General features: G+C 45.8%; 1 long non-coding RNA gene across 1 annotated transcript in view; it reads right to left on the reverse strand.

The window, feature by feature from the left end:
* Positions 1–13,155, reverse strand: part of LOC130542199 (uncharacterized) — a 29,774-nt gene extending 16,619 nt beyond the window's left edge. The window contains exon 1 of the long non-coding RNA XR_008956574.1: positions 12,846–13,155. This is a non-coding gene — a long non-coding RNA (uncharacterized LOC130542199). The remainder of the gene's footprint in view (positions 1–12,845) is intronic.
* Positions 13,156–20,238: the final 7,083 nt, after the last annotated feature.

Consider the following 20,238-nt stretch of genomic DNA (forward strand, 5'->3'; position numbering starts at 1 on the left):
GCTGTGGTTCCAGCTCCCCAGCTTCCCTTAGTTCCTGGCATTTAGTTCTTGAGTCTTTCCATTGATTGTAAGAGATCCCCAACATCATCGAACCAATTCCACTCTGACTTAAGTCAAGAAGAATTTGTCCTCTTATGTAAAGCCAAGAGCCCTGAAAGTATACTGTAGATACTTCAATGTGTGTTTTGTCCCAATGCAACATTTGCTTCCATAGTAACATTTATTCTATGTAAAGCAAATTGTCAACTCAGAGGTAGGGGCAATATCTGAACTAATAAAACTACTAAATTATGTAGTTTTTTCTTAACGCATAGTATTCCTCTTAAATGCATGAACTGATTGGAATGGGCTTATTCTAGCTCCTGGAGGGAAGTGATTCAAGCAAATACATTAAAAATGAGCTCTGCTTAACAGATACACTACCTGTTAACAAAGAGCCACTAGAGTATACTGGAAGTTGGTATCTTGGGGAATGATAAATATCTTGCAGCCTTTTTTTGTTTGTTTGTTTGTTTTGGTTTTTGGGTTTTTTCAAGTGATACTAATTCAGTAAACAAAACCTCAGAGGCTACAATTTGTCTTTAAGAGAATCAGCATGAGAGGAATCAAGACAGCTTCCCCTTTGAAACTGGTTTTCAGGGTCGAGGCTTTAATTCTTTCACAATGGAGAGAGGAGGTGCTCATTTAAAATGCAAATTTTCCTGGATAACTGATATATCACTGAAACGGTAGGGAATTTGATTGTTGTTCATCATGAAAGAAAGAGGAAGTGGGGCAGAAGAGAGTTAAGTTTGGTTTCAAAGAAGAGTGCTAGAAATATCCAAGACACAGTGCAACCAGGGGGCCCTGAGGGGACACTGACCCTCAGAGAGAATCATATTCACTCCCTGGCCTGGCCAAGAACTATGTAGTTGAGATTTGGCTTTTATTTGTTTATTGTTAGTATTGTTGTTGCTGTTACATTTCCCCTCATGAATCTGTCCTTCAGATCATTCATCACTTCTGGGACTCATCCTCAAATTGGCCACAATCTGTCCATATTGCCCCAGCCCTTAACAAACCTCTCTCGTTTGTTGCTTTGTTCCCCCCTTGACTCCCTTGTAAGTTTTGTAAGAAATGGAGGAAACATGAATACTAGTGTCCGTCAAGCACAGAAAGGCAGCAAGTAGCCAATGTCGTAAACATCACGAGCCAGTGAGCCCAATTCGCCCAGAGGCTGACTTGCTCCCTGAGGTCAGACCCACGAGATGTTCCCCGAGAGTGCTGTAGACTCCAGCAGACCAGCATAGGTAACGCTCAGAGGGATGCCGGTCATGGTCAACGCGGAGTCACAGTGCGGAAAGGGCAGGGGAGGGCGCCAGACTAGACGCCAGGGGCCACCTGGCCACCACCTGGGCTGAGACTTCTAACCATCAGCAGACCTGAGTTTGAATTTCAGATATCCTCCAACTAAATGACCTTAGTCAAGATCTGAGCTTTTACATATCTGTCAAATGGGGCTAATATCAGCATCATGGAGGTTTGTAAAGATTAAATAACATATGTAAGATGCCTGCAACCTGTGTGGCATAAAATAAATGTTAGCTTTTTAAACCTTTCCTTTTCTTCCAATGGGAAGTGTTAAGAATTCACTTTAAGGATGAATATTGAACTTATTAAGAGATACATAAATTAAAATATTAAAATAATGTATCTGAAAATATCCCGTAAGCTCTAAAGAGCAACATTAAATATAAAGCATTTGAAAGCCAAAGCACTACATTAGCAGGGAACTTCTGCTATTAATTATTATATAAATTCACTAAATTAATTTTGTCCTAATTTGTTCATCTTAACAGAGCACAGTATTCCCAAAGAAGCTATTACTTATCATTTATATTTGTTGAAAGGAGTCATGGACTAGATATTCAAAGAAAGCAGATAATCGAAAAGTCAATTCTAAGGTCAGCTGCCCTTTGAAATGCATTTCACATCACTAGCGGACAAGATCCTCGAAGGTAGAAATACCAGTAACTCCTTTTCGTAACCCAAAGCCTTGTTCACTGTAGATGTCCTAGAAACAGCTTTTGAGCTGAATTTACTAAGTAAAAAGTGCGAAGTGTTTATCACGTGTGTGCGTGACGTGGGAGAGTCAGAGACCACACATGAGGTTTGGAATTCATCTCATGCATTTGAAGCTAAGCCCCAGAAAAGACCACCCCACATTCCGAGGAGAACTGGACTCACTGGAGAAAGATCCCCAAAAGGCCACAGGATTTGGGTCCAAACTGGCCGTGTGGGTGTCTCCTAGGGACACCTATCCATCACCTGCCTGCACCCAGCCCTCTGTCTCAGCACAGAATCTGTCTCCTGTTTGCTCAAGTATTAAAACGGCCTCGGTGTCCACACACCCAATATACCACCTCACCTGACCGGCATCCACCTTCTTCTTCTTCCTTCCTGTTACAAAAAAAGACATGCTTCCTGCACCACAAGTGTATCTCCACCTTGCCCACCCATTCCCAGTTGCGGCTGCCTTCTCTGGGGACGGGGAGGGCCCTCTGTACCGATTATCCCGTCTCCAGCATCTGTACCTCACACCTGACTCCCTTCTGTCAGCCCTGGAAACCCTGCAGACACGCCCATTTTAAGGAGCAAACAACAAACAAAATCTCTTCGTATCATTCACTCTATTTCTAGCCCCCGTTCCACAGAAAACCTGAGGACTCATCAATACTGGTTGTGTGTCTGCCTCCTCACCTCCCACACGCTCCGCAGCCACGTCCGTGACTCCCCGCGATCTATTCTCACCAGGGCTCTATCGATGACCTCCTTACTGCTAAATGCAACAGGTATGTGTTCATCCTTATCTTCAGCCCTCTGTGGTGTTTACCAGTGTTGACCATCCCTCCTTTTTAAAGCACAATATTCCCTTTAGATAGACCATCTTCTCTTAATTTGTTTCCTACCTCCTCTACTTCTTGAATTTTCCCCTACACCCCATTTCAGTCGTATCTGGAGGTTCGTCTTCTCTTGCCCATCCCTTCCACATCAGCATTCCTCAGCTTACCCTGCCTTAGGCTCCCATCTACTCACTAGATTACACCAAGAAGCTGTGAGGTCTGCCTCAGGCACAGTTGCAACCGCAGAACCTTGAACTTCCTGTTTAGGGAAGGCCCTGAGAGAGGCAAAGAAGACTATGGGTCCATGTGGGCAAGGGGAGATGCTCAAATCAGCCCTGACTAGTGCATCGAAGACAGCTGGCACTCTGGGAGTTGGTTAACAAATGAGCCCAACAGGGAGAATTACAACCTGGAGAGCTGAAGGTAGAGGGGCCTTGGCCCCGCTTGGACGATAATGGGGCCACGGACCTACAAGGGATCTGTGCCACCAGGACTTCACTGCAAAATGGACCGGCATCCCACCAGTCATCCTGCAGAGGATAAGCTTTCGACGGCAACTCTATGTCACAGTGAGAGTGAAAGGCAATCTGTCCAAGGCTCCCAGAAATTTCTCACAATTCAGGCTCAGGGGAGAAAAGTTCAAGAGGAAGATGTTAGGCTTCCTACTGCTATGGTATGTGGGGATTTAAGTCATTCATTGGAAAACACAAAGGAGAGGAGACCATATGTGTACTTTAGGGAGATGCACAGTTCAGAGAAGGCACCCAGGCTGGGATCCCTGATGTTACGTTTACTTCTTACCAGTATTTTCTCTGTACCCAGAAGACTCAGTAGGAGAGGCAGCAGATCAAATATGTGCTCTCAGTCACGGTCCTGAAAATGAGTAGCAAATTTATTTTTTGCTTATATTTCTCATGGAAGTATTCTGGCAAATATGTGCTCCCCCAAGAGCCCTAGAGGGAGCCAACACTTTGACATGCTTAGTAAATAATGAGCAAACTCCTTACAGAATGTCTTGTCGTATGATGGTTTGTGACATGGTACTTGCTATGATTGGATGGAAACAACTTGCCAAAAGACCAGAGGTATTCGATCCTGCTTCTATGGAGCTCCTCGCATCTATTTTACTCCTGAGCCTTGCTCAGATTGGAGCTGAAACTGAAAGCAGTATGGTTCCTCCGAGAACATGATGGAGCTTGGATGCACCCAAGAGTTGTGGTATTCCAACAGTGATATATTCCTCGGTATAACAACCCTTCTTCTCTTTGTCTCAGGGGAGACACATTTACTCCAAAAAGCCTTCCAATTTTACCTAAAAAGCAACCCCGAGGATCTGTCACTATCCTCAGAACCTCAACGAAATTGGCAACTCTTCCATATCCTTCCTTCTTTTTATCAAACTGTCCCTTTTCAGCTAAGTAATTCTGACCTCTGGCTGTGGAGGAGCTGCAGTCCCTCCCCACCAAAGCCTGGGTCCAGGCTCACCCGGACACTCAGGTCCCCACCGCCCCCTTAGCTATACTAAATGCCATCCACTGGTCAGTTTTCTCCAGGAAGTAATGTCTTGCTGTGCCAACTTCTTGTTAATGTGTGTTACCCTAAAGCATTTTTATTTTTTAAAACAATTTTCATGAACACATTTATTTTAAGCTTTGAAATATGGATCAGTGACCTGAAAATGGGAGCTAAATAGGTAGAGAAAGGGGGATCTATTTGGAAGCTGGAGAAGCCCTGGTACTCTTCAAAGGGCACTGGAATACTACAAAGATGGCTGCCTCTTTCTTCCATTGGTAAACCCCCAAGGTAATCAAAATTATATTAGCTCATAAATCAAGATAATGAGGCCTCATTAGAATTTGTTGAACAATGAACTCAGCCAGCCATCTGTGTCCTGGATTATTCTCAGTGATAATATGCCCCTATCTCAGTGATAATATGCACCTACCCCCCTACACACATATACATATGCATACCAAAATAAAAGTAAACACCTACTCCCAGCCACTCCCACCTGCTGCCCCTGTTCCTAGATACCCTCTGAGAAAAGACAGGGGATAAACAGAAATCACTTAAGATGAGAGAAATATCCCTCACAGTAAACGGGTACTTTGAAATACAAATTATTTACCAGAGAAATATTATTTGTAACTAAAAGAGGCTATTATTTTTAATTGAGCTGCTTGTGTTTTTGCCACCAGCAAAAATGGAGGTTCCAGAGCAGAAGAGATTAATTATAAAAAATACGAAGATTTTTCTTTCCCCTTATGTTTCATATTTATGCTCCACCTTTTTCCAGAAAGGATTTAAAGAAAAAATATAAAATACAGAGCCACAGAAATTAAAAGAAGGAAGAACAGAAGAAAGAAGACAAAGAGAGTAATGTAAATGGAACCAGGGATAGTGACAGCATACATTCCATAATGAACTCTTCCCTTGCAACTGTTGGCCTGCAAGGTAGATGTTACGGTCCCCAAGAGTTAATGACAAAAGGGTGATTCACAGTGTCCATGACATTAAAAACAAACTACTGCTTAGGGGAAGTACAACTTTCTCCCCAGGAAGTAGGAGGGGTCCTTCTAAGTAGGACAACATTCTTGTAGCAGATTCATAATGTTACATGAGGCTACATTTCACAATAGCCTACTTCTGCTAGTGGGTATGGCATTACACCAAAACATTCTTTGGAAGAAGCAATTCTTTAAGGGGACGTTACAGTGTAAGCTGAGCCTTCAGGTTGCAACTACCCCACTTGATACAGAGTGTAAATTTTTTTTTAAAGATTTTATTTATTTATTTGACAGAGATAGAGACAGCCAGCGAGAGAGGGAACACAAGCAGGGGGAGTGGGAGAGGAAGAAGCAGGCTCATAGCGGAGGAGCCTGATGTGGGGCTCGATCCCATAACGCTGGGATCACGCCCTGAGCCGAAGGCAGACGCTTAACCACTGTGCCACCCAGGTACCCCCAGAGGGTAAATTTTTAAGTTTCTGAGGGAAGTGATGGGCTTAGCATAGTTGCTCATAAATATTGGGCAATATTAAGTACCCCTAGCATATATGTAGTTATCACTACACCCCCATCTTCCATTACAGATGACCTAGGAGTTTCACTGACACCTTTTGTAAATGCAGGGAAAATGGGACAGCATGGTCCCAAAGTTCTAATAAAATAGTATGAACACACACAGTTTACACACTAGGTAAAACACGGTCACCTCAGGCAAAATAGTCACATCAAAAGAATGTTTCATTCTGAATAGGACTGCTTTCTTGTGTGACTTCCAAAATAAATTACTTGGGAATATGACCCAAGGAACTAGTTGAGATTACTTTTTGTGGGGGGAGTTATTTATAGACTAGATTTAAGAAATAGGTAACACCCATCGAATAGAATAGCTTTAAATTTTGAGTTATTCTTATAATATCCGACTAGTAGTTCAGTTGCTGTGGTAATTACAGCCATTCTATTTCTCCTCCTTCTGACAACTAGGAGGATTGTGCTTCCCTGTCCCCTTGCAAGGTAGGCATGGCCAGGCGACTTGAGATGTGAGCAAGAACAATTGCCACTCTCGAGTGGAGGATTTAAGGGCCAGTCTACGACTCTCCACTATCCCTTTACCCCCTTGGCAATCACTGGAATGTAGAGACGGAGTTTTCTTCAACCAGAATTCCTGCATGAGGTCCACAACCAGCCTCCTCAGGCTGTCACACCAACATCAACCACATATCCACACACGTACAGTATTTCTTACCAGGCAGTCTTGTGTATGCTGAACTCTCAGCCTGGAAGGCCTTTTCTACCCTATGCTTTCAACATCCCCATCGCTCACTCCTTCCCATAAGACCCATGTCAGGTCACCTCTTCCAGAAGCCATTCCCAAACCACCATCCCATTCTGGCACAGCATTAGAAACACAGTTTTTACACTTCAGAACAACTTGCACTTTGTTCGAATGTTGCATATCAAATCGGAGTGATCTGTCCTTCCTTCGCTAGGTTTTGAGCTCCCGGCCACCGAGGCTAAACTATTCAGAATCCCTGTATTCTCAGGTGCCAGGTCAGTACCTAGCACATGGGATGTGCTCAGTGAACGTTGGGTGAATATGACCGACTTCACGAACGAGTGAATGAAAATGACCATGTGTTGAGAGGAGAGAAGTCCTCTCCCCCAAGGCCACGCGAAGAACTCGAAAGATCCTATTTCTACTAGTTACCAGGCTGCTCAGTAAATATTTCTGGAATGAAAACAGACTAACGCTTTTTTATTTTTCCTTCTTATCCACGTTTACCACCCATTTCAGAGAAGAAACTTTACCGTGGGAAATTCATTATTTAGGCTCCCCCAGTTCTGTAGAACAATACTAATGAATTCTAGTGACAGAATCCCAGAGCTTGTTCAGTGTGGTGACCTTGGGCAAACCAATTAACCTCTCTCTTTCTTCATCTGTTAGATAAGAAAACAGGCCCTCATATCCCTCAGTCTTTAAGTGTCTCCCTATACTGAAAAACAACGCCAGACAAAATTTTCAATTACAGACACAGAATGGTTGGTCAAGCATTCTTTTGAAATTGAGCCAGAGAAAAAAATCGTGGAATAAATACCCAAAGTAGAGATTAGGCGTATATTGTGCCTCCAGCCTACCAATAAAAATTATGTTGGCCATTCTCATAAAACAACTAGTACACTCGCATTCTTCCCCATGCTCGTGAAGGTCGTGGTTCAGGGTGTGAATGGTGTCTCTCCCTTTATATTAACATGTTCAGATACCGCACTGGCATTTCAGGCTGGTTTATGAAGGAACAGAAAAAGGTCAGGATTTCAGTTCTTTATCTTCATTATTGCACTGTTTATACAACAAACAACCATGGGCTCCCTTCTCTATTCATGTTGCTTAGTGACAAAAGCATCACCTTCTCCCCTTCCAATAAAATATATTAAAAAGGGAAGGAAAAAAAAAAAAAGCCAGGTCAAACTTTCCCAAAGTCTCAGGAAATGAGAAACCACAAACAAAACAAAACATTTAAGATCTTTCTAAGGGTAATACGAACTTCACTTTTTCTGATAGAGCTCTTGTAGGAGAGGGTGGGGGCTGGGGGATGTTGCACATTTTTGGCTCTTCTTTGGATAAACACATTTTACTTTTCTTCACAGTAGCTGTGCAAACAGGCTCTAGTCACTGAAGCCTGCTTGCCTGCCCTCCTACAGTCACCCTGGGGAGGGTGTGTAAAGGACAATAAATGTTGAACTTTCTCTGAAGATGAAATTCTGCATTCTAAATTAGCCGAGTAGAGAAATCCAGCCAGAAGGAGTACCACAGGGTCACAGAGATTCAGGACCATGAATCACAATCAGGAAACCAATGCTAAGATAGGCCCTCTCTGGAAGAATGAGCTCATTGTCACACTGGGGTGCCCTCTGTGAGAGCAAGATGGAAACTTCCCTGGCACCATCCTTCCCCAGCTAGATGTTAAGAAAAATAATAATGCTACCTGGCATGGAGGGAGAACATGACGCTTATTCACAATGACAAAGGACTCAGCGAGTGGTCCACAATCTTTCTAAATCACTATTTTATAGATGAGCTAACATTTACCCTAAGCGGGCTCAAGTCTGCCACAGCAGGGCTGGAGTCTTACCCATGGGCCATGCATACATTTAGGAGGCTAATCAGATCTCACTGCTGAAAAGCCAGGAGCAACTGGTTGAGACTTCACGTACCCCTTCTCACAGTGGTTTGGTAATGTGAAGAAATCAAGTACCAGATGCCTTTCCAGAATGTTCCAGGTCGGGAGACTAAGATTCAAAAAAAGGGTTAATAGCGGAGAAGAACAAGAGCAGTAAGATTAGCGAGGACAGGTTTCATTTTTGTGCAAAGACCTTTACTGGTATTTTAACTCCACAGAGCGAGGTACGGTGTCTGCACCCAGAGGTGGGTGGTGCCCTGTGAGTCCCCCGCTATTTCCCGGGAAAACAGAGTGCATGGACTTGGTCAGTCATAAACACAGGTGAATCATAGTGTAGACAACTTGGCTTTCACTAGGGCCTGGAGTGAATGAGGAAGGGCAACTGCCTGTTTAGTTCAAAACCAAACCTCTCTCAGCATCACGAGCCCCACTGTAGACCTTATTTGGACACCAATCAGAATCTTCTTCAGCACTGCCTTTTATTCCCTTAGCTAGAATTCCCCCAAGTTGCCTCCAGCAAATAACCTCCCCTCACCAGTTTATCCTATGTGCAGAGCAAATACCATTCAATGTCAAACCGACAAATCGCAGAGCATCTTAAAAACACACACAATGTGTACAACCACAAGTGACACATTGTGGGTGATGGTCCATTATATAGAATTCCACTTAGGTTTCCATGTTAAAGCCTTGGGGATATCCGCCAGCAAATATTTCTCTATTCCAAATCTTTCAGGCATACCTGAATTTCCCTGATTTTGCAAGAAAAGGATTTGTTATGCTCTTCGATTCATCTGATCATTAGATAAATCCTCTCTCTTCTTTCTTTCTTACTTCAAAGTGGCCCCAATCCCCACTTTCACCCTGATCTGTTTTTAAGGCATAGACTATTAACCTAAGAGAGTCACATTTGAAATGCATCTGTAATGGATGAAAGAAGCATTCAGAAGTATAAATTTTCTAAATAAAAGTGTCAAGTTCCTAGTAAAAGAAGATGGATTTATTTTTCTTTTGTATCTCTGCAGCATAATTTGTATCCACCATTACAAGCCTTGTGCAGAATACCAAGATCCAGAGTTTTCTCCTAGCAGAAAACATTAGCCTAATTCCTCCACTTAAAATGATTTAACTTCCCTGCAGATGTCCTAAGCAGGCTTGGGGTATATTTAGAGGCTCTCGGCAAATTAGCTATAGTCATGTCCTGGGATGAGTAGACCCTTTAAATGCCTAAAGCAGATTATTTAAGAGAAGAAGAGGAGCAGACCAGGACTAGAATAATAATTGTGAAAACCTCTCCAAGCATCTGTAATGCAGCAAAATCTTGATGTAAAGAGTGGCTTTATTATTTCACAGATATGCTAAAGGTCACACCGTGTCTCTAAAAACAACTGCAGGCAGTGAAGGCTGGATAAAATGCACTTTGGCCATGAGGTGTATGTTAGTGCTGTCCCCCAGACTTTGTTCAAAAGGGATTCTGCTATTTATTCCAATTCAGTAGTGGGCCCTGGTGCCCTGGGTCTCCATTCACATGCCAGAAGGAGTAGGTGTCCTCCTGTGTTAGATTCTAAGTTGTCAATGGATGGCTATACCATGCAATCAACAAACTATTGAAGGAAGCCAAGCATACCTATAAATTAAGTTTAGTGCTATAATCAAATAAAACTTACAATGGCACTCTGGGTACATACTTCATTATTGCATATCACAGTAATTAAGAATAAAATTGGTAGGTTTATGCAAATGAATTTAATTAGTATTACTTTTATATAGTTGTAACAGTAGGGATTAGGTTTGGCTGTCCGTGACAGAGAATCCAAAATAACAGAGGTATAAAAAATAATTAACATTTATTTCTCCTGCACATAAAAGGATTCTGGCTGGAAAATATAGCCCCCTCCCCTCAGAAACCATATTAAAGTTTCCTGCAGGGGTGAGATGGTGGCTGTGAACCTTCTGGAATCAATCGGCATCCTTCAGAGAAGAATATGAACCCAGGGTAGGACCCACCAATTAGGGTGACCAACTGTCCTGGTTTGTTGGGACCGTCCCCTTTAATCACTGGAAGTCCCCCTTCCTGGGAACCCCCCCCCCCAGACTGGGAGTGTTTGTCAAGGATCACCCAGTGCCTCTCCACAGTGCAGGGACGGACCCAAAGCTGGCAGGTGGCCTTCAGGGGAGTTGCACGAGCCCTTTGGGAAGTGTCCCCTTGATCTGCCCTGGGCTGAGCCAGGGGAGAGCTTTTGTCAACCTGGCCAGGCCCTGCATCTCATCCTGCCTTCCCGCGTCACCTTCCCCTGTTCACAAACACTTGTTAGACACTCATTCTAAAGTCAGATGTCAGGGTTTACCTCACACCACAGCCTGTTCCTAATGAATTTGGGGCACCAGGAGTGGCATATACCACATGTGAAGCATAATTTTACCTTCCTCTTCCTTCCCTGGGAATTCAGGTCACCATTAACTGAAGCAGAAAAGGCCATAGTGACTCTGTCAGAAAAAATAGAAGGCAAACCCCAAAATCCTCCACTACTATGGTACTTGAAGAATATTGTGGACGAATATGGAATGATCTAGAAAGATTTTCACAATGCATTGCTAAGTGAAAAAAAAATGAGTTTACAGAACAATATGACCAGTATGATCCTAGTTCATGGAAATATATGTATCATATTTATTTATTTAATATAGTGACAGAAAAAAAAGCTGGACAAATATGAGCCGAAATGTTAGCGGTTACTACTTCTGCACAGCAGGTGTCATGGCCAAGCAGCCGTGAGGGAGAGCAGGAGACCCACGCGCAGCTCGTGCGAAGGCAGAGCAGAAGGGCTCCGAGGCAGGGAGTAAGGAAGACTGGCCCGCGGAAGATCGGTGGCGGCGAGGGCAGGTGGACAGCAGTGGGACGGTTAAGAAAAACACAGAGGAGGGAGGAGGAATAGGGGCAGGAGAGTGATGACCTGACCTTGAGACACGGGGAACCGTAGGAGACTGTGCACCTTCAGGTCAAGATCTCCACCAGATACTCGGGGACACGGCAGGAGAGCTCAGAGGAGAAAGCAAGCTGGAAACCTGGCTTTGGAGGTCATCCACACCGAAGTAGGTGTGCAAATCCACAGCCAGAGCCAGGGAAACAAGAGAAGCAAGTCAAAGGCAGAAGATTGAGAAACATCTCCACCCGAGGGGGACGCAGGAGAAGGAAATGAGGCAGCGTGATGGACAGGGGCATGTTGAAGCCAGAGAAGCTGGAGGAGCCAGGGTAAAATAGAGAAAGGCAAGCAGGGAAGGGAAGGGAAAGTTCCATGTGTGTCTGGGGCTGGCCTCTTGTTCCTAGGCGTGGCGGAGGTTACAGCTGATCCTCTCATGGCTTCTCTCTGGGTGCTTTCGAGACACCCTCCTGTATTAGGGATCTTTTACCTACAGTAAAGACAAGCCTGGAACGTTCCATTACTCTTCCTCTCTTCCCCTCCAGTCTCACAAAGGGAAGAAAGCTGAGCATGGGGAAGGGAAGCTGATGGATCAAAGCAAGTTGGAGGAAAACTAAGTCAGCTGCTCCCCTCCACCCTGCAAGTAACCGGCACAGCAGCTGGCAAAGAGAGGCAGCTGTGACCTTGAGCCAAGTTGAAAGTTGGGGCTATTACTCTGAACGAGACGTATTAATTACTGATTAGAAGACCTTTTATTACCTGAAGGTGATCATAAAAGTCATGGTCATCCAGGAGCAAGAGACTAATTAGTCCCACAGAACGAAGGAGTCATAGGAGCAAAAATAAAATCACTGAACAATTACACCCTGGAGTCACACTGAGTCAACATAATGGTTACAAAGGGACAAAGATATGGGGACCACTGCCTTTCCCATGGGTAGCGGGATGTTGTACATGTCTTGTTGTTTTATCTGGGAATTGCGGCTAAAATCCCAAGTTGAAAATAATAGTACTGGAGCTGACCCCAGTGGCAGCCAGATGTTTCTCCAGGGCTCCTTGACCCAGCTACCATCACCCACCACCTGCCTCAAACAAGAAAACCCACTAGCTGGAATTGGGAATTGTTGCCTTCGATGGAGAGCACCGGAGTCTTTTCTGCCTCTTCCCTGCTTGCAGGGGAAGGGGCAGCACATTCATTTCTATTGCTTTGTAACAAATCACCAAAATCTTTGCTGCTCAAAACAACAGAAGCTCATTAGCTGACAGTTTGTAGGTCGGACGCCAAGGCCCCATGCTGCTGGGTTCTCGGTTCAAGGTCTCACAGGCGGAAATCAAGGTCTTGGCTGGCAGAGATCTCACCTGATGCTGTGGGTTCAACTCCAAGGTCACCTGGTTGTGGCAGAACTTGGTTCCTCGCAGCTGTAGGACTGAGGTCGTGGTTTCCTTGCTGTCTGTCAGCTGAAGGTTGCTCTTAGAAGCCATCCACACTCCTCACCATGCGTTCCCCTCCACTTTCAGAGTCCAAAACAGAGCTCCCACGTCCGGTCCCTCTCCCACTTCAAGTCTCTTTTCAGGAAGAGCCCAATCTCTCTTAAGCACTCTCCTGATTAGGTCAGACACACCCCAACAGCTTCCCTTTCTTAAAGTCCACGGTGCCATATGACATGACCTAATCATGGAAGTGAAACCATCGTAGTCACAACCTCAGAATAATGCAGGGCAGGGATCGTGGAGCTTTCTTACGATATTGCCAGCACAGATACTCCCTCCAAAAAGCCAAGGGCTCCAAAAGCCTCATTTGTGAAGAATGAGAGCAAATGCAAGAAGAGTCCCTGGACATTCCTCAGTTGGATGTGCACGTCTGCCTGCACCGCCATTCCAAGAGGGACAGCAGGGCGGCCAGACCAGCAGCGATGGCCAGGTTTGCGCCCCACCATTTTTGCTTCACGAGGAGGTGTGAGCTGCTCATGAATATTACAGAACTCGGTCAGTTTTTTTTTTAATGATTTTTTATTATATTATGTTAGTCACCATACAGTACATCCCTGGTTTCTGATGCAAGGTTCGATGATTCATTAGTTGCGTATAACACCCAGTGCACCATGCAATACGTGCCCTCCTTACTACCCATCACCGGTCTATCCCATTCCCCCACCCCCCTCCCCTCTGAGGCCCTCAGTTTGTTTCTCATAGTCCATAGTCTCTCATGTTTCATTCCCCCTTCTGATTACCCCCCTTTCTTTATCCCTTTCTTCCCCTACCGATCATCCTAGTTCTTATGTTCCATAGATGAGAGAAATCATATGATAGTTGTCTTTCTCTGCTTGACTTATTTCACTTAGCATTATCTCCTCCAGTGCCATCCATGTTGCAGCAAATGTTGAGAACTCGGTCAGTTTTGAGCAGACTTCCCACTACAGCATCCTCGAGGCTGCCTTGCCCTGGGGGTGCGGGATGGTAGGAGCTGAGGGGTACAGTCAGAAAACAAGGAGCCAGCTGGGTTGCCACATCAGGAACCTGTGTGTGGGGAGGCAGCCCGTCACCCTCCAAAGCACGCACTTCCACCCCTTCCCGAGCCGGCCCTCTGATGCCTCTGACAGGGACCATCAGCGCCAGGAGAAAACTCCAGCAGCCACAGCTACATAAAAGCTATTCCCCCTTTTCTCTATCATACCCCTCCTGCTCTCAACAGAGGTTAGAAGCAGAGGTGAAAAGCAACAAAAAAGCCAAATGCTCCCCTCCACTCTAAAACATCCTGGGTGCCTGGATGGCTGTCAGGGAAGTGAGTGAATGAGCCCTGAAGCTGATAATATATTATGTTTTCACCTGGACGGGACTGTTGTTTGGATGCCCGACAATAACTGAGAAGCCATGGGATCTACCATGAAGAGAAGGAAATGGAGATTTGACAAAGCATATTGGAAGGTTGTATTTGGAAAAATAATAAAACCACCTCATGTGGGTTCCTCACCAAATTTATACCATTTAATAAGCCAGTTACACATAGGAACACAGCGAGCTGTCAGCTGTCAGGAGTAGGCACAGGCGTTCCAGCCACCTGGAAGAGTGAGAAGAAATTCAGAGAGTGGCCTTCTGACCACAGCGCGGACATGGATGGTAATAAACTGGGAGCCTCGTGAGTGTGCAAGAATGTGTACGTGTGTGTGCGTGAATGTGAGAGAGTGTTCATGTGAGTGTGTGTGTGCTGAGTATGAAGGAATGTACATGGGTGTGTGCATGTGTGAGAGTGTGTTCATGCATGAATGTGTGCGTGAGGGAGTGTGTGGTGCGGGAGTGTGAAGGAATGCACATAGGTGAGTGCGTGCATGTGTGTGTGTTCATAAGTCAGTGTGTTTGCATGTGTGAGTGTGAGGAGTGTTTGTGGTGCGTGAGGGAATGCGCATGGGTGAGTGTGTACGTGTGTGTTCACACGTGAGTATGTGAGTGTGAGGTGTGTGAATGAGTATGAGAGAATGCGCATGGGTGAGTGTGTGCACGTGAGAGTGTGTTCACACATGAGTGTTGTGTGGTGCGTGTGAGGGAACACACATACATGTGTGTGTACATGTGTGCGTGAGAGAGCGCTGCACGACAGTGAGCATGCGTGTGTTTGGGATGATGGCACAAAGACGAGGGTGGCTCGAGGCCAAGAGGAAAGAAATGGAGTAAGATGGAGCCATGCACTCCGAGCTCTAGCCGACGAAATAAAAACAGGAGGTTAAAAAGCGGGAGGTGAGTAACGTAGAAAGTTTACTGCAGTTGGGGTCCTGCTTTAGGCGCTGGGGCCTCAGTCTAGGGAGAAGACCAACATGACGAACTGCTACTGACTTTCCAGAGTTGCTAACGTCATTCACTCCCAAGCCGCGTGTCTCTCAGTTCGCGTAATAATGTCCCACAGCTGTCGTGTAACGCAACTACGGTGGCACTGCTGAGCCCACTTCTCCCCGCCCGGCCCGCTTCCCGGAGACCAGCGGGAAGACACGGCACCGGGGTCTCGCCGCCAAGCCCGCGAGAGCTTCCAGATTGCGTCCCCGCGAGCCCGCAGACGCGCTGCCACCTCCATCCCCCGGCTTCCCCGTCTCTCTCCTTTCTTGCAAAGCGCACCTCTTCCTCTTTGACTTCTGCAGAAATCTCTCCCTTCCCTAGTTCCCTGGCTCTTTAAGAAAAAGAAAAAAGCAGGGGCGCCTGGGTGGCACAGCGGTTAAGCGTCTGCCTTCGGCTCAGGGCGTGATCCCGGCGTTCTGGGATCGAGCCCCACATCAGGCTCCTCCGCTATGAGCCTGCTTCTTCCTCTCCCACTCCCCCTGCTTGTGTTCCCTCTCTCGCTGGCTGTCTCTATCTCATAAATAAATTAAAAAAAAAGAAAAAGAAAAAAGCAAAGCCTAAAAACTAAAAATATTCATTTTAGGCACAACTCACACAAATAGTTGTGCAATGGCTTTTGATTCTTTCTATAAAGAGCACGGCTTCTATTTCCATCATCTTCTGTCTCCCTGAGAGCGTTTTGCCATGATTTCTTGTTCTCTGTTTTCCCCACTGGATGACTTAAACACCATTCCTGAGAGGCAGCTGTTTCCAGAATATTGCGCAGTTTACAGAGTTCACAAGAATTGTGACCGAAGACAGCGCCGACCTTTACAGAGACTCAAAGGCACTGCCATTCCAGTTCACTCACGGGAGGAATTACTTTCTCCGGGCGTGTCCCTTCACCCAGGGACAGGAGCCATCGAAGTGTCACGGACTTCGAGTGGGAAGGGTTCTTCGCCACAGTATATGCTAATCCTTTCATTTTACACACGAGCAGAGAAGCTAGGTTATTCGCTAACTAGTCCCCCCATAGCAGAGCTGCAGTTAGCTCTTAGCAAGCCTGCTGGCCAGTCTCGAGCTGTCACCCCTGTCCTCTGCAGCCTCCTAGATGTTGGTCGTCTGGATACCGGAACACAGCACAGGGCGCCTGAGTGGCTCCGTGGGTTAAGCATCTGCCTTCAGCTCAGCTCATGAGGTCCTGGGATTGAGCCCAGGGCGGGGCTCCCTGCTCAGTGGGGAGTGAGCTCCCCCTTGCCCCACCCCCCCACTTGAGTTCCCTCTCTCACTCTGCTCTCTCTCTCTCTCTCTCAAATAAAATCTTTTTAAAAAGAGAGAGAAAGAAATACAGCACACTTGCCTAAATGTTAGCCCTGTGAAATTTCCTTATTCTTAAACAAATGCTTCCTAGATTTTCTCTCTATGTTCTGTAATTAGAGCTCTGACTTCTTAGACTCCAGCTGGGTGCCAAGGACAGGGCTGTCTGTGCACATTAACACAGTGAGAGCTATTGTTTTCCTCCAAGCTATGAAATTTAGGGGATTCGTGAACAGCATAGAAGGAAGATCAGGACATTGATAAAACAAACCCACAGCAGAGACCATCTTCCCCCTCAGTATAACCATGGAAACTAGGCTAGTCAATATTTGCAGTTCACAAAAGAAATCAAGGGCTTACAGAAATATTCCCCACTACTGAATTAGGTGGCTGGCAAATGAATCCGGTGTAGGTGTAGGCATGCCTGGGCTGGATGTGTGTGTTAAAATTAAGTTAGAATGAAGTTGGGGTGTCTGACAGGTGATGGAAAGAGAAACGGCCTTCCAGGAAGGAGCTGGAAGAGCCTAGGAACAGAGATAACAAAGGCCACATGTCCAGTCACCCCATCCACCCCGCTTGCCACGGAGAAGACAAGCCGCAAACTATGCAGTTTGCAAAAGGGTTTTGCTGCTCACCGTAACTCGAAAGGCCCAGTTCTAGCCTCCCTACCTGCTCTTGCTACCTTTTTTTCTCTGTTACTTTGGCAAAACAGCTCAAGGCAGCCCCTGAAGAAAAACCTTAATGCTAATCTCTCAGGAATTGAGATGGTTTCTCTAGAACTGCGTGGGACAGTTTGATGAGTCTTGCGAAAATTGCTGCTTCATGATCACACCCCAGATTTGCCCTTGCCTTCCAAATGAGGAGGGAGAAGCATCCAGAGAGATCCAGTCCACCGCCAGGGGAGCCAGGGAGGGAGGGGAGCGCAGAGAGAGCCCCGCTCAGTCAAGTGCACTATCATTTGGTATTTAAAGAAAACAAAACAAAACACCAAAGACTAGGGAACTTCGACATCAAACTGAAGCAGAGAGACCCCCCTCCAGCAAGTGTTTAAGTGAGTCTGAGAAATCAAGGTATTCTAATTAAACACATAGTCTGAAAGAAGTGTAAAGTACTTGGCAGAGAATTACTGAGGTAGGAAATTAATAAAGTTCGCTCCTAGTGTTAAATGAGCCTTCTGAATTCTAAAACCCAAACCAATGTCTTCGGTGGTGTTCTAAATTCCAGGGGATCATATTCAAGAGTAGAGACGAAGGCCTCTCCCTGCAGAGGACAGTGGGGTCAGATAATGCTTTTATTTACAGTTTTGATATTTTGTTCATCTTGGGCTGTTCTAGTAATTTTTTTACTTTTAAAAATATATCATTACAATATTTATCTTCACTGCTGAGCTATTTTGTGCCCCCTAAATTTAGCAGTCTCTGAGGGTCTCACTCTTCCCTCGAGTCTGGTCAGGAGCCTAATAGGTACTCGTGCAGGGAAAATCAGCATGTCTTAGGGGTTGAGTTGTTTCCCCCATAGAGATGTTGAAGTCCTAATCCCTAGAACCCCAGAATGTGACCTGATTTGGAAATAGGGTTGTTACAGATGTAATTAGTTGAGATGAGATCACACTGGAATAGAGTGGCCCCTAATCCAGTATGATTGGTGTCTTTAATCAAAAATGGGGAGATTTGGGGGTGCCTGGGTGGTGCAGTCAGTTAAGCATCTGACTCTTGGTGTTGGCTCAGGTTGTGGTCTCAGAGTCGTGGGATCAAGCCCCACATCCAGCTCCACACTTGGATTCTCTCTCCCTCTCCCTCTGCCCCCCTACTCATGTTCTCTCACTCTCTAAAATAAACAAATAAATATTTTTAAAAAAGGGGGCATGGAATTGCACACAGACACACACATGCAGAGAATGCCATGTGAACATGAAGGCAGGGTCAGGCGGTTCATCTACACCGAAGATTGCCAGCAAAGCACCGGACGGTAGGAGAGAGGCATGGAACGGATTCTCCCCTATAGTCCCAGGAAGGAACCAACCCAGCCAACACCTTGATCTTGGACTTCTGGTCTCCAGAACTGTGAGATGATACATTCCGGTTATTTACGCTACCCAATATGGGGAGGCTGGTTACGGCAGCTCTAGCAAACTACTGCACCATCCTTGGTCTTGGGGAGAGAAAGCACCCCCATACCAGTTGTTCTTAAGTGTCCTATTTCCACCCTGTAGGCAGGGAAGACCCGATCAGCTCTCAGCTCAGAGATGTAAATATCAAGCCAAATCCAGAGGCTAAGTGGGTGGGAATAGGAGGTAAAAGCGGTTTATGGTAGGGAGGACGTGGCAGAGTTGGAATCAGGGCTGAGATCACTGTCAGACACAGGAACCCTATGAAATGCCAGAGCCAGGGAGGTCAGAGGAAGGGAATCTTCTGTGTGTCTGTGGTCAAAGAGAGGGGAGCCGTGGAGCAGGGTAGGTACATTCCATGGTCCCTTCAGAGGACAACTACTTTCTCTCGGCAGAGCCCTAATCCATCTGGGAAGCGCACCCTTGAACCCTGCCTCTGGCCCCGTGACTATCAAAGCTCCTACTATGCACTCAGCTCAGTGCCAGGTGCCGTATCAGAAAGGGTGTCAGTGTCAGAAGGAGGGGAGTCCTATCAGAACGGTGCAACTTCCTTGACCTCGTCTCAAGGTTGGTTTTCATGAAGAATTTGTGATTGACTTTCGAAAGGGAAGAAATAGCAAGGGAAGGAGGAAAGAAGGAAATGGAAGGAGAAAGGGAGGGAAAGAAGCGCAGCAAGGAGAAGGTCAGTCTTTTATCCCCAGCATCGCATTGACTTGGTCTGCGGGGGAGCTGATGCCTGGCCACGAGTTAGAGCCTTCCCCACCTTCTTACTTGTGCTAACCTGAGGGGGAGACCGGTCTCATTGTGAAAGCCTGATGCTCGAGGGCCAGGCCAGCTATGCAAACACGGCTTTTCTCCTCTCTCACATTTTCTGCATTCTGACTGCTGGTGGGATAGGAGGGAAAGGCTAATTCTCTGCCGTGGGACAGGCACCCTGACCATCTCCTGTCTGTGTCAGGGGAGCCTGGCTGACTCAAACTATTGTCCTCGCATAAGCTAAGAGGCCTAGGCTGGTCAGCTCTTGTCATTGCCACTGTACAAGAATGAGGTCAGGCATCGTATTTAAAGTCAATCCACCAGAGTCATTTATTTTACCAACAAAAAAGAATCTTTCTCACCGCTTTAAAGTTTCCCATTAACTGCTTAAAATGTGTTGACTGGTTACGATTTTATCTTTGCGGCACAAATGGGTCTCTTACCCTCTTACTTCCTTTCCTAGGTCCCTAGTGTGAGTACCTGGGAGCCTCCGACTCGTATTGTACAAGCAGACTCCTGCCTGTTATTTATCTTGGAGGGAAAGGCAAGAGAGAATATGCAAAAATTCGTGGAGGAAAAAAAAAGGCTAGAGTTTGGCATCTTACATAATTTTTATGTAATCTTAATCTTTTTAAAAACATGTGGAGATAAGTCTTATTCTGTTTTATAAATAGCTCGGAGACATTTATAGTGCCTCACCCACCAAGGTAGGAAAGGGCAGAGCTGGGAGCGGTGATTAAGATTCAGGTCTATCTTACTGGACTCTTC

Source organism: Ursus arctos, unplaced genomic scaffold (genome assembly GCF_023065955.2).
Source record: "Ursus arctos isolate Adak ecotype North America unplaced genomic scaffold, UrsArc2.0 scaffold_30, whole genome shotgun sequence".
NCBI lineage: Eukaryota > Metazoa > Chordata > Mammalia > Carnivora > Ursidae > Ursus > Ursus arctos.